This window comes from Oncorhynchus tshawytscha, linkage group LG06 (genome assembly GCF_018296145.1).
Source record: "Oncorhynchus tshawytscha isolate Ot180627B linkage group LG06, Otsh_v2.0, whole genome shotgun sequence".
NCBI lineage: Eukaryota > Metazoa > Chordata > Actinopteri > Salmoniformes > Salmonidae > Oncorhynchus > Oncorhynchus tshawytscha.
In genome coordinates this window covers 48,944,508-48,959,096 of record NC_056434.1, presented here as the reverse complement: position 1 = coordinate 48,959,096, position 14,589 = coordinate 48,944,508, and the positions used below count along the sequence as shown (strand labels likewise).

The following is a 14,589-nucleotide window of genomic DNA, read 5'->3' as shown; positions in this document are numbered from 1 at the left end:
TCAACCTCTCCCTGACAGTCTGTAATACCTATGTTTCAAGCAGACCACCATAGTCCCTGTGCCCAAGGAAGTAAAGGTAACCTGCCTAAATGATTACCGCCCAGTGGCACTCACGTCGGTAGCCATGAAGTGCTTTGAAAGGATGGTCATGGCTCACATCAACAGCATCCTTCCGGACACCCTAGACGCACTCCAATTCGCATACCGCCCCAACAGATCAACAAATGCCGCAATCGCACTCCACACTGCCCAATCTCACCTGGACGAAAGGAACACCTATGTGATAATGCTGTTCATTGACTACAGCTCAGTGTTCGACACCATAGTGCCCACGAAGCTCATCACTAAGCTAAGGACTCTTGGACTAAACACCTCCCTCTGCAACTGGATCCTGGACTTCTTGATGGGCCGCCCCTAGTTGGTAAGAGTAGGCAACAACACGTCTGTAATGCTAATTCTTAACACTGGGGCCCCTCAGGGGTGTGTACTTAGTCACCTCCTGTATTCCCTGTTCACCCATGACTGCGTGGCCAACACGACTCTAACACCATCATTAAGTTTGCTGACGACACAACAGTGGTAGGCCTGATCACCGACAACGATGAGACGGCCTATAGGGAGGAGGTCAGATATCTGGAAGTGTGGTGCCAGGACCACAACCTCTCTCTCAATGTGAGCAACACAAAGGAGCTGATCATGGACTAAAGGAAAAGGCCTGCCAAACAGGCCCCCATTGACATCAACGGGGCTGTAGTGGAGCTGGTCAAGAGTTTCAAGTTCCTTGGTGTCCACATGACCAAGGAACTATCATGGTCCAAACATACCAAGACCGTCGTGAAGAAGGCACGACAAAACCTTTTCCCCCTCAGGAGACTGAAAGATTTGGCATGGGTCCCCAGATCCTCAAAAGGTTCTACAGCTGCACCATCGAGAGCATCCTGACCGGTTGCATCACTTGTATGGAAACCTTGTATGGAAACTGCTCGGCATCTGACCGTAAGGCACTACAGAGGGTAGTGCGAATGGCCCAGTACATCACTGGGGCCAAGCTTTCTGCCATCCAGGACCTATACATTAGGCGTGCCAGAGGAAAGTCCATAAAATTTCAGAGACTCCAGTCACCCAAGTCAGACTGTTTTCTCTGCTACTGCACGTCAAGTGGTACACTGCTGCTACTCGTGTTTATTTTCTATGCATAGTCACTTCACCCCCACCTACATTTACAAATTACCTCAACTAACCTGTACGCCCACACACCGACTCAGTACCGGTGCACCCTGTGTATAGCCTCATTATTGTTATTCTTATTGTGTTACTTTTTATTGTTACTTTTTATTTTAGTCTACTTGGTAAATACTTTCTTAACTCTTCTTGAACTGCACTGTTGGTTAAGGGCTTGTAAGTAAAGCATTTCATGGTAAAGTCTACACTTTTAAAAATTGATACTGATATTTAAGATTTTAGCTGCCTTTTAAGCATTCTAGTACAGTTAAATAGTTAACACACACACACGGACACAGATGTCTAAGGCATTGCATCTTAGTTCTGGAGGAGTCACTACAGTCCCTGGTGCGAATCCAGGCTGTATCTGGTCGTGTTTGGGAGTCCCATAGGGCAGCGCACAATTGGCCCAGCGTCGTCTGGGTTTGGCCGGGCCTGGCCGTCATTGTAAATAAGAACTTGTTCTTAACTGACTTGCCTAGTTAAATAAAGGTTACTCACACACACACTGACCAAAAAGTTATTTTGCTGGCATTTACCTCAAAACCATTTGATTATTTCACAGTTGTTGTGAGGACGTTGGTCAAATGAAAAAAAAAATGCAGTCAGGCGCAGGACACAGTTCTGAGTAATCATCCAAAATAAGTAAGATTCCAACAAGAAACAAATACAATAATCCCAAGCATGTACAACGAGAACCCACATGACAAACAATAACGCACAAAACAGAGAGGGAAATCAGAGGGTTAAATAAGGAACATAATTAATGCAATAGAAACCAGGTGTGTATGATCAAGACAAAACAAAATGAAAATTAAGCATAGATCGGTGGTGTCTGGAAAGCCGGTGACGTCGACCACCGAACACCGCCCGAAGAAGGAGAGGGACCAACTTCGGCCGAAGTCGTGACAGTTGTTTCATTCTCACCCAGGATTGCATCATACATGTCAAGCAGTGAAGTTTCAGCTCTGTCTGTCCGTGGCCTCTTCCTCGGTGCACTCTATCACTGTGTCCGTTTCCATCTTGACCAGCTGTGTATGTAACATTTCACGTCAACCCTGTTTCTTGTCTGCATCAAAGTAGCAGTCCTTGTACCTAGCATCTTGCATGGTTGCGACACAGTAAAGAGAAAATGCCACTGAATCGCTTGTTCACAGCCTGTGTGGGCAAACTGTTGTCAAGGGCAACCGTTTCAATCGCCAATGTGAGCCAGTAAAAACATCCACCTCATCGGGAAAAGGGGCCATCTTCACTCCATAGAAACTAGTCAGCATTAACATCGCTCACTATTTGCTAGCTAACTGTTGAGCTTAGCATTGACAAAGTCAAAATGGGCATGCTTACTCCACTATTGTGACAGAATCAGTGGTGTTAGAATTAGGAATTATAATAAGAATACTACACTGATCAAAAATGTAAACGCAACATGTAAAGTGTTTGTCCCATGTTTCCTGAGCTGAAAAAAAAAGTTCCCAGAATTGTTCCATATGCTTGAAGCTTATCTCAAATTTTGTGCACATTTGTTTACATCCCTGCCAGTTTTGTTGAGCAGGCATTTCAGTGCCATGACAGAGGGGTATCACGTCTGCTGCAGGCGCAGTTGATGAGCTTATTTCTCAAGTCATTTGTTCGAATGGAGCTAGCTAGTGTGTTCATGTTTCAAACATGTTCTCAAGTGCCATTGAATTGGCAGCAGCGGTATGACAACCAGCATATTCATGAGCATGCAATACGACTTTCCTCAATTCGAAATCATCGATGACCCACTGTGCTGTCAGACTTAGCATGCTCATGGGGAGATATCGCTGGTCCAAATGTCGTTAAGATAATAACAGTGACACTATTACTGTGTAAGTCCGGTAGGGCAACATCTGAAAAATAGTTTAAAAAATAAATGTAAAAGTGTGCTGTTGCTCGACCAGTCGGCGAAAGCCAACATCTCCCACAACAGAGAACGGTTGATTGTTAAGGGCAATGGATTCCATTATCTTGGCGTTAATGGATTTCGCCTTTGAGTTGTCTCGCCGAAATGTCCTTACTCTTTCAAATGACTGCTCGACTTGTTGACTGCTCGATCCACACAGCAGACATTGTGGGCTAGGTTAGGAATGCTGTGGAATGCTATGTTCACCTATATCTTACCATGGTGATTTAGCCTCAGTAGGGCCAGTTTTAGAGAGGTTAATGTAGTCGTTAGTTTATATAGCCTTTAGCCAAATATACAATTCAATATTGTACCGGTAACTGCCAAAATAATGGAAACTCTTAAGTAAAGGAGGGATACAAAGTAAAGTGCTTCCAACGTTAATTAAGCAATTAACATCCCATCGTGCTTAGGGTCATGTATAAAAATGCTGGGCAGCCCATTATTTTGGCTACCATGGCTATGCCCCCATAAGATATACAATGCCCCCATCCACAGGGCATGAGTGGTCACTGAATGGTTTGATGAGCATGAAAACAATGTAAACAATATGTCATGGCCGTCTCAGACACCAGATCTCAACCCATTTTAACACTTATGGGAGATTCCAGAGCGGTGCCTGAGACTGCAATTTCCACCACCATCAACAAAACACCCAATTATGGAATTTATTGTGGAAGAATGGTGTTGCATCCCTCCAATAGATTTCCAGACGCTTGCAGAATCAATGCCAAGGTGCATTGAAGCTGTTCTGGCTCGTGGTGGCCCAATGCCCTATTAAGGGCACTTTATGTTGGTGTTTCCTTTATTTTGGCAGTTACGCGTATGTTGTTATTCTTAGGCTTTACCTTCCATCAAGCTCTCATTGCATCTGTTGTGTCCCTTGGCCCTTCAAACAGTTCTGGAACATACACTTCTGCAATTATTTGCATTTATTATGTCAAACAGTCAATCTGTCAAGTGAATTTTCATGCAAGGAACGAAAACGTAAGTAATTACCAGTGTTTTCCACAAGTACATTCCACAAGTACATAGTACATAGCCAGCCAAATAGAAGTAGTTGTTTGGGGGGGCTTTTGCCAAATGAGCTCTGTTTTGGTGGTGTCTGGTACATTCTACTGCCTTGACATCTGAAATACACAGCAAAACGATTGAATACTTTTTCGAGTTTACAAACATTTGTAGTGGTATTGTGACATGACTTTACAATTGTAATTACTGAAAATGTATGAATTCAGTGTATTGTTAGTAGTTTTGGATATTGTCTAGGTCTTTATGATCAGGACTATTAGGGGAAGTAATAGAACATTCAACACTTTTTTAAAGATTTAACCGGTCTTCTCTTGATTAAAGTCTTACAGTTTTACTGCAAGATAGGAATTGCCACAATAATATTTTTCCTTCAAATAATGTGTTTTATTAAAACCGATAAGCATAGGCTACTTAGTAGTTAACATTTACCTGAGAAGGTATTTGGGAAAGCCTTGCCTTCTACCAGAAGACTGTTTTCATTAGCAACATTGCTAACGGCTACACAAGGTGTTAGACACATGCACACACACAGGCGGGCAGTCTTGTTGTTTCCTCAGAATGTAGCAGGAAATTCGAATCACTGATGCATTCTGTTCGTGTCTTATGACAAACTTGGGTAAATTTAGTAATATTGGGTAACACTTTACTTGACACACATTGTCATAAAACTGTTGTCACGTAGGCTATGGTGTAATGGACTGTTTTGCCATGTGGTAGGGTTTGTAGCTTTTGACAGTCTCATATAGGTGCCTAACCAGCCTTAAAATAATGCAATACATTTGAAGTCGGAAGTTTACATACTCTTAGTACTAGTTTTTCAACCACTCCACAAATGTCTTGTAAACAAACTATAGTTTTGGCAAGTCGGTCGGTTATCTACTTTGTGCATGACATAAGTAATTTTCCCAAGAATTGTTTACAGACGTCACACCGCTCAGGAAGATACACTTTCTGTCTCCTAGAGATGAACGTACTTTGGTGCGAAAGGTGCAAATCAATCCCAGAACAACAGCAAAGGACCTTGTGAAGATGCTGCCGGAAACGGGTACAAAAGTATCTATATCCACAGTTAAACGAATCCTATATCGACATAACCTGAAAGGCCGCTCAGCAAGGAAGAAGCCACTGCTTCAAAACCGCCATAAAAAAGCCAGACTGTGATTTGCAACTGCACATGGGGACAAAGATCATACTTTTTGGAGAAATGACCTCTGAAGCACGGGGGTGGCAGCATCATGTTGTGGGGGTGCTTTGCTGCAGGAGGGACGGGTGCACTTCACAAAATAGATGGCATCATGAGGATGGACAATTATGTGGATAGATTGAAGCAACATCTCAAGACATTAGTTAAGAAGTTAAAACTTGGTTGCAAATGGGTCTTCCAAATGGACAATGACCCCAAGCATACTTCCAAAGTTGTGGCAAAATGGCTTAAGGACAACAAAGTCAAGGTATTGGAGTGGCCATCACAAAGCCCTGACATCAATCCCATAGAAAATGTGTGGGCAGAACTGAAAAAGCATGTGCGAGCAAGGAGACCTACAAACCTGACTCCGTTACACCAGCTCTGTCAGGAGGAATGGGCCAAAATTCACCCAACTTATTGTGGGAAACTTGTGGAAGACTGCCTGAAACGTTTGACCAAAGTTAAACAATTTAAAGGCAAAGCTACCAAATACTAATTGAGTGTATGTAAACTTATGAACCACTGGGAATGTGACAAATGAAATAAAAGCTGAAATAAATCATTCTCTACTATTATTCTGACATTTCACATTCTTAAAATAAGGTGGAAATCCTAACTGCCCTAAAACAGGGAATTATTAGTAGGATTAAATGTCAGGAATCGTGGAAAAACTGAGTTTATATGCGTTTGGCTGAGGTGTATGTAAACTTCCGACTTCAACTGTGTATGTTTCATTTAGTACCTTAGAAGTCAAGTGCCTTTTCCACTGTGAATCTTGTAACTGTTACGTATGGTTTCCAGGTGTGTGTGTGAAACAACCTTCCCTTTCGGCGGCTCCTGAGGGCCTCGACCTAGAGCAAAGGTCGGCAAACCTGCTCCTGCGGCACTCCATGTTTTTGATTTAACAGGGCAGGAAGACCAGGTGTGTTGAATTTAGGCACACTGAACTTATCAATTAGCTCAGTTGGTCAGGTGTGGTGCCTAGTTGGAACAAAATCCTGCAGTACCTGCGGCCCTTCAGGAACAGGGTTGTCTACCCCTGACCTAGAGTATCATCTCAACCAATCTTCCTCATTACAAGCACCATCTAATACTTACTATTTTGATGGGATTTGATGGGGATTAATTCCAGGGGCCTTTAGATGAACACACTGTGGCTAATTTCACTATAAATTCCACTAAATCCAACTGACCGATTTATAATGGTTTCCAAGGCTCTTTTAGTTTTGTTCTTGGATGTTCTGGCAACATGAAAAGGACAGAAAGCCCTGCACACAGTATACTGGGTCTTTCTGTCCTGTTCGTGGGTACTAATTAACCCAGCACCTAAGTTTTATTAGGATATGATTGTGTGTATGACTATGACATCTGGCAACATCCCATTGTCTATGTTTCTCCTTCTTTGACTTTCTCTCTAGTGTGGACGCCCATTGCTGTTACCGTGGTTTTGGTGGCTACAGCCACATTATGCAAGGAGCAGGGAATCAGTCATTGGCATCTGCTGTGTCCATGAGGTGTTTGTTGCACAAGGGGTAAGACACCGCGGGCCAGCACCGGTAACCTAACTCCACACTGCAACACGCTGTTGCTCCAACCATCACACTGCACGGTCACGCCCTCACTCAAAACCCCAGTAATAGATTTGAGTTATGAGACAAATATTTTTTTTTTTGAACTGGCTAGCTCCCATTTTTACCACACAAGGGGTACTTGAGATGGAATGATGGTGAGCAGCTGTTTTGTCAGCTATCCTTCCCCTTGATCAAAAATAGACAAATTAGTTACATGACACACAACCATCAGAGAGCCAAAGCCAGAGGCCTTCATTTTGAAAAAGTTTCCTAACTATTAAAGATTCGTGATTCATCTGGGTATACAGTGCATTCGGAAAGTTTTCAGACCCATTACTTTTTCCACATTTTGTTAAGTTACAGCATTATTCTGAAATGGATTCAATTCATGTTTTTCCTCATCAATCTACACACAATTGATTGACACAGCTAGACAGGTTTTTTGATTATTATTATTATTTTTTTTACAAATGTATAAAAAAAATTAAACTTCTTTACATAATTATTCTGACCCTTTGCTATGAGACTCAAAATTGATCTCGGGTGCATCCTGTTTCCATTGATCATCCTTTAGATGTTTCGACAACTTGATTGGAGTCCACCTATTGTAAATTCAATTGATTTGACATGATTTGGAGAAGGCACACACCTGTCTATACAAGGTCCCACAGTTGACAGTGCATGTCAGAGCAAAAACCAAGCCATGAGGTCGAAAGAATTGTCCGTAGACCTCCGAGACAGGGTTGTGTCGAGGCACAGATCTGGGGAAGGGTCCCAAAAAATGTCTGCAGCATTGAAGGTCCCTTAGAACACAGTGGCCTCCATCATTCTTAAATAGGAGTTTGGAACCACCAAGACTCTTCTTAGAGTTGGCCGCCCAGCCAAACTGAGCAATCTGTGGAGAAGGGCCGTGATCAGGGAGGTGACCAGAACCCGATGGTCACTGACAGAGAGAGCTCCAAAGTTCCTCTGTAGATTTGGGTGAACCCTTCAGAAGGACAACCATCTCTGCAGCACTCCACCAATCAGGCCTTTGTGGTAGAGTGGCCAGACAGAAGCCACTCCTCAGTAGATGGCATATGACAGCCTGCTTGGAGTTTGCCAAAAGGCACCTGAAGGACTCTGATCATGAGAAAGAAGATTCACTGGTCTGATGAATCCAGGATTGAAATATTTGGCCTGAATGCCAAGCGTCACGTGTGGAGGAAACCTGGCACCATCCCTACAGTGACGCATGGTGGTGGCAGCGTCATGCTGAAAGCTGAACGGAGTAAAGTACAGAGAGATCCTTGATGAAAACCTGCTCCAGAGAGCTTAGGACCCCAGACTTTGGCAAAGGTTCACCTTCCAACAGGACAATGAGCCTAAGCACACAGCCAAGAAAACGCAGGAGTGGCTTTGGGACAAGTCTCTGAATGTCCTTGAGTGGTCCAGCCAGAGCCCGGACTAGAACCCGATCTAACAACTCTGGAGAGACCTTAAAATAGCTGTGCAGCGACGCTCCCCACCCAACCTGACAGAGCTTGAGAGGATCTGCAGAGAATAATGTTAGAAACTCCCCAAATACAGGTGTGCCAAGCTTGTAGCGCCATACCCAATATTTGAGGCTGTAATTTCTGTCAAAGGTGCTTCAACAAAGTACAGAGTAAAGGGTCTGATTACTTATGTAAATGTGATTTTTCTTTTTTTTGGCAAAAATTTCTAAAATCCTGTTTTTGCTTTTTCGTAGTGGGGTGTTGTGTGTAGATTGATAGGAACAAAAACTATAATCCATTTTAGAACAAGGCTGTAACGTATCAAAATGTGGAAAAAGTCCAGGGGTCTGAATACTTTCCGAATGCACTGTAAATTATCAGTGTTTCTCAACCGGAGGTCGACTAGACTGGAATGAAAAAGCTAAAGTACACACAATTGGCCTCACCCCGTCATGATTCCCATTTTACTGATCAGTCGGTTAATTATATCTCTTTCTCTCCTCTCTCCTCTTCTTTCTCAGTTCACACTACCCATGCTGCTCCAGGTGCTGAGGGGTAAAGATGGTTTCCCCTACGCCGTCCTGCAGACACTCCTCAAGCTCGTAATCCTCATCATCAGCACCTTGCTGCTGGTCATCATCAGGTTACAGGTCATCCAATCACAGCTTCCAGTCTTTACCAGGTGGGTGGAGCCGTGGATGTGTTTCCGTGGCAACATAACATTTTTTCTATTGAAGCCATGACCCGGTAAATTTAGTTTCTCTGTTCTGCTCATTGTAGCCCTGCCACTTGGAACAGTACATTGTCTGTTACCCAATCAATGAACATTGTTCGCCCTTAAAAGTGTAGGCCTAGATACAGTGAGAAATAGATCTTGTTTACAAGATCGATTGAGCAACCAAATACATATTGGACCTGCATTTTCAATGCGGAAAAATATTTTCTTTGTGGTTTGAAGGGCTGTTGTTGCAGTTCCCGTGATAGCATGGAGCAGACATACAGGCTCTTCTGATGACTGCTTTCTTAGTGGTGAAACCAACAGCCACAAGTCAAGTGGAAATGGAACACGAACAAGGGCATAATTCACACATGGCTAGAGGACAAACTCATTTATTTCAGATCTATTATCCATCATTTGATTGCGCAATTTGTCTTAAAAACAAAATAAATTGCATTGCAGTGTGAACAATTTCACCGGCATCTTTTTGGTGAGTATAGTAATTACATCAGACATAACAGGTTTGAGCTGTGCTTTGTGATGGTGGAAAACATTCCTATGTCATGGCGCCAATGTGCCGACATTAGCTAAAACATTGTTCTCCACATCTGGGAAAGTTACCAGGACCCCATTCCAGAGGACCATTACCATAGAACAGGCGTGGCCTGGTTTTCACTTTTCCCTAATGGTTACAAGCGGTTACAACTGTCCAGTGTATTTTAAAAGGATACTGAGTACGAAGTGCTAACCACCCAGCTTTGTAGTAGTTAGGTCTATTTCCTTGTATTTGAGAGGAGCTAGCTACTGTACCTGGAAACTCCCAGCAATTGCAATAAGCTAACAAAAACCTGATGTCAATTATCTTCAAACTTCAAATGCAGAGACATAAATTGTATCCTTGCAGTATTTAATGTTAATATGCGTGGGGATTGGACCTTATCCTATGTCAGTGGTCGGCTGTACATGAAACATGTCTTGCATAACGTAAAGGTTACAACATGTTACAAAGAGGTTACCGTCCAGTGTACATTAAACCATGTATGGGGTTGGGGTCCTAGCCTATGTAATTGGTCATCTATGCAGTGAAATGTGTCTTGTATTTCACAGCTTGAGAGGTTCGACGAGTGGGCAGTCACTGTGGCCCTGTGACTGGGGTATTTGTAGGGAGGCGCAGCGGTTGTTCAAAGTATTGGGAAATAGAACCTGCATTGATGGATATGTTGCAGACATATCTAGAAACTTAAGTCCTGGATGATCAGATTCTATAATTCCCCAATAGAATGTGAAATATTGTTTTGGGTTCCAGGTGTTAGCCTAAACAAGGTCATGGAGTCAGAAGAACTCGGGAACATTTTAACGTGACATTTGTTATTAATCTCCAATCACAGACATAAACAACCTGATGGCATTTGATGGCATCATGCAGATAACATTCCTAAAGATTAGTTTCTATTAAAATTCTTCATCAATTAATCCACTGTCAGTCTCCAGATTGTATCGCATAATTAGTGTTAGCAGAAAAATAACCAGTTCCCAGACATAACAATGGTGCATATTTGGATAATCACAATATTTGTGTGTGGGAGCTAGCAGTAATTGGTTTAACCCTTACAGATTACGTCTGAATGGTGCTCCTCAGAGCCATGGAGACTAAGGCCCCATCACAAATGGCACCCAATTCCCTATGTAATGCACTACTTTTGACCAAAGCCCTATGGGCCCTGGTGAAAAGTAGTGCACTACATTGGGAATTGGGAGCCATTTGTGACACACTATAATGCTCATGGTCCCGAAGAATGTGAGTCATGAATGCCAGTCCATTCAAAGTTATAAGGGAAAAGGATAAATAGGAGGTAGTGGAGGCTCTACAAAGATGATGGTAGCATACAGTATTTGTGCAAGGATGTTTCTTGAGTGCTAATAAATGCTGAATTGACACAAATTGGTTATCCGAAAAAAGAAAAAAAAAACATCTTCTCTGTTACTCCTCTCGTCCACACCCTCCTGGTCTAGTCAAGCGTATGACTCCACTCACCCTCTTTGTGCTTGTTCCACTCTACTCCCTTTCCTTATTCACCTGACATTTGTCTATCACCTCCTCCTTCACCATGTTTGACAACCCAACCTTTATTAATTGTCCACTCACCCTCTCTCTCTTCCCCTCTTTCGCTCTCTTCCATTTACCATCTAAGATTTATTAACCCAACTTGTCAATTATCCACTCACTCTCTCCCTCCATGGTTCTCTCTCGCTCGCTCTTTCTCCCTCTTCTCCCTTCTCTTCTCTCTCTCTCCCTGCCTCCCCAGGTTTGACAACCCAGCGGGCGGTGAGCCTGACTCACCCCCACTCCCCTTCACCTAACCCCATTTTTTTGTCATTGGGATTTTCGTTCACCCATTTTTCCCTCGCCCTTTCGTTCTTTCTCCTCCCTCTCCAGGTTTGACAACCCTGCGGCAGTCAGCCACACTCTGGCCAGGCAGCTGACTTTCAACAACCTGCTGCCAGTGAACGCCTGGCTCCTTCTCAACCCATCAGAGCTGTGCTGTGACTGGACAATGGGGACCATTCCTCTGGTGGAGAGCCCTCTGGACCTGAGGAACCTTGCCACCATGGCCTTCTACAGCCTCCTGGGCCTGCTGGCCTATCGCAGCCTGCGCCACTCAAACTCCTCCGCCAGACCGTCCTCATGGTGAGTGTAGTGAGAGTTTGTGGTTTGTTAAAACGTGTCAGTGCTTTAGTTGTTGTGGTTTTGCCAGATCAGATTACATTTATTTTATGTGTGTTTGGCAGCTGACATGGATAGTCTTATGTGGTGCGGAAAGTTGTGGAATATTTCTGCTTGTGCTGTTTGTTTTGTCTGCACTAGTATGGTTTGTTTTGTCTGACCTGAAGTTTGCCAGTTGTGACCTTAAATTGTTTGTAAACCTCATAACTATAGGCACACCAAAGACATCAAACCAGCAGTGTGGAATTCCCATAACGAAGACAAACATTTGACTCACTCTGCTTGTAAAGTGAATGATGACCTCTTGATGTTGGGTTTCACTCGCCTCTGCTTAAGACATAACCCTGCTGTGTTTATAAAGTTAAGATTTGGCCTTGTTTCAAGACGATTCAAATTCTGTCCAACATACAACTAGAGACCTGGGATGTTTTAATCTTTTGTCCCAACAGATAGCATTTCTCCGTATCCTCCGCCTGGCTCAGCACAACTAATGTTCTCTTCTGAATGACCCTGCTTGGCAGATTTTGTGCATTGGAAAGTTCAGCAGTGTGGATGCCTGCCCTGAATCTACTACTGTATCCTCTGCCTGCCCATAGATAGAGGAAGAGAAATGGATGGGAGGAGTGTAATATTGTGTAACAGACCCATGACTTCTTTCTCCTCACTGTTTTTTCTCTGTGACTCAATACGTGTCAGTGAACTTCCTCACAATGTTGCTTTTACCCTCCCTATGAGACAAAGACCACCACAAATGATCATTTATAATGTTATAGGGCGACTGCACTTCCTGATTTGGCCTCATTTTTCATCACTGATCATTAAGAAATGCTAGCGGCTATGACTGAAGGCAAACTACAATTGTCTTGGGGGTGTGGTTTGATGTTGGTGTTTCTTGGGTTTGTCTTTGCCATGCAATCACGACAAACAAGGCCAGTAATGAGTACAGTGAGGTAAGCTAAGCTAGTTTTGCTATGGAGAGAACAAAGTTGATGTTGAGGACTTTCTCCCCTCCTGATTGACTTGCCATCTCAGGATGGTCAGCTAATTCAGTTCTAAAGATGGGTTGACTGTTTAGCAACAAAACTGACGTGTGCGCAACTATGTGGCAAACAGACAGGGTTAACTTCGACTGTTGACAACATATAAACTACATTTCATCTGCAATGTTTATTTAAAAACAAATATATTTGCACAATGAGCTCTTGTCTCTCAAATACATTGTTACAGTTGTTGGTTAGCGTTTTGCCATATTAGTATAGACGTGACATCAGTCAAAACGCTCCTTTGAAGCGTGTTCATCATTTTCTTGACGATTCCTGCACTGACCTTGTACATAGCCAAGCTGACAACAGCTAGCTAGCATAGCTTGATGATAGCTGCAGCTGCCTAGCCTATCTAGCTGATATTTCTCTGTCAAATCAGTTATGTCAAGATAGCAAGATTCCAGTGTCTGGAATGTGTTTCATAAGAAACTTGTTCAACAACACCTTGCTACGAAAGTAGCTTGTAACTTAGTTTCAACGTTTCAACGTTTCATCACGTCATGTTACTGTGGAAACGGTATCAACTGAGAGTTGAATGCCCGCTCTCGTGTCAGCTCAGCTGACCTACAACACAATATTCTGTTTCGCTTTCTCTCGCCTCCTCTCTCCATATGTCCGCTGTTCGATCTTTCCCAGGGGACAAATCCCAGAACTTCATCCTATTTTGTTGCATTACAACCTGTAATTTAAATGGATTTTTATTTGGATTTCATGCAATGGACATACACAAAATATTCAAAATTGGTGAAATAAAATAAAAAATACTTGTTTCAAAAACGTATAAAATAAATAACAGAAAAGTGTTTCGTGCATACAGTGGGGAGAACAAGTATTTGATACACTGCCGATTTTGCAGCTTTTCCTCCTTACAAAGCATGTAGAGGTCTGTCATTTTTTATCATAAGTACACTTCAACTGTGAGAGACAGAATCTAAAACAAAAATCCAGAAAATCACATTGTATGATTAAGTAATTAATTTTCATTTTATTGCATGACATAAGTATTTGATCACCTACCAACCAGTAAGAATTCCAGCTCTCACAGACCTGTTAGTTTTTCTTTAAGAAGCCATCCTGTTCTCCACTCATTACCTGTGTTAACTGCACCTGTTTGAACTCGTTACCTGTATAAAAGACACCTGTCCACACACTCAATCAAACAGACTCCAACCTCTCCACAATGGCCAAGACCAGAGCTGTGTAAGGACATCAGGGATAAAATTGTAGACCTGCACAAGGCTGGGATAGGCTACAGGACAATAGGCAAGCAGCTTGATGAGAAGGCAACAACTGTTGCCGCAATTATTAGAAAATGGAAGAAGTTCAAGATGACGGTCAATCACCCTCGGTCTGGGGCTCCATGCAAGATCTCACCTCGTCAATAATCATGAGGAAGGTGAGGGATCAGCCCAGAACTACACGGCAGGACCTGGTCAATGGCCTGAAGAGAGCTGGGACCACAGTCTCAAAGAAAACCATTAGTAACACACTACGCGTCATGGATTAAAATCCTGCAGCACAAGCAAGGTCCCCCTGCTCAAGCCAGCGCATGTCCAGGCCCGTCTGAAGTTTGCCAATGACCATCTGGATGATCCAGAGGAGGAATGGGAGAAGGTCATGTGGTCTGATGAGACAAAAATAGAGCTTTTTGATCTCAACTCCACTCGCCGTGTTTGGAGGAAGAAGGAGGAGTA

At 43.0% G+C, this 14,589-nt stretch overlaps 1 pseudogene; it reads left to right on the top strand.

Moving 5' to 3' along the window:
• LOC112252659 overlaps positions 1-14,589 on the top strand; it is a 67,591-nt pseudogene that overhangs the window by 10,370 nt on the left and 42,632 nt on the right.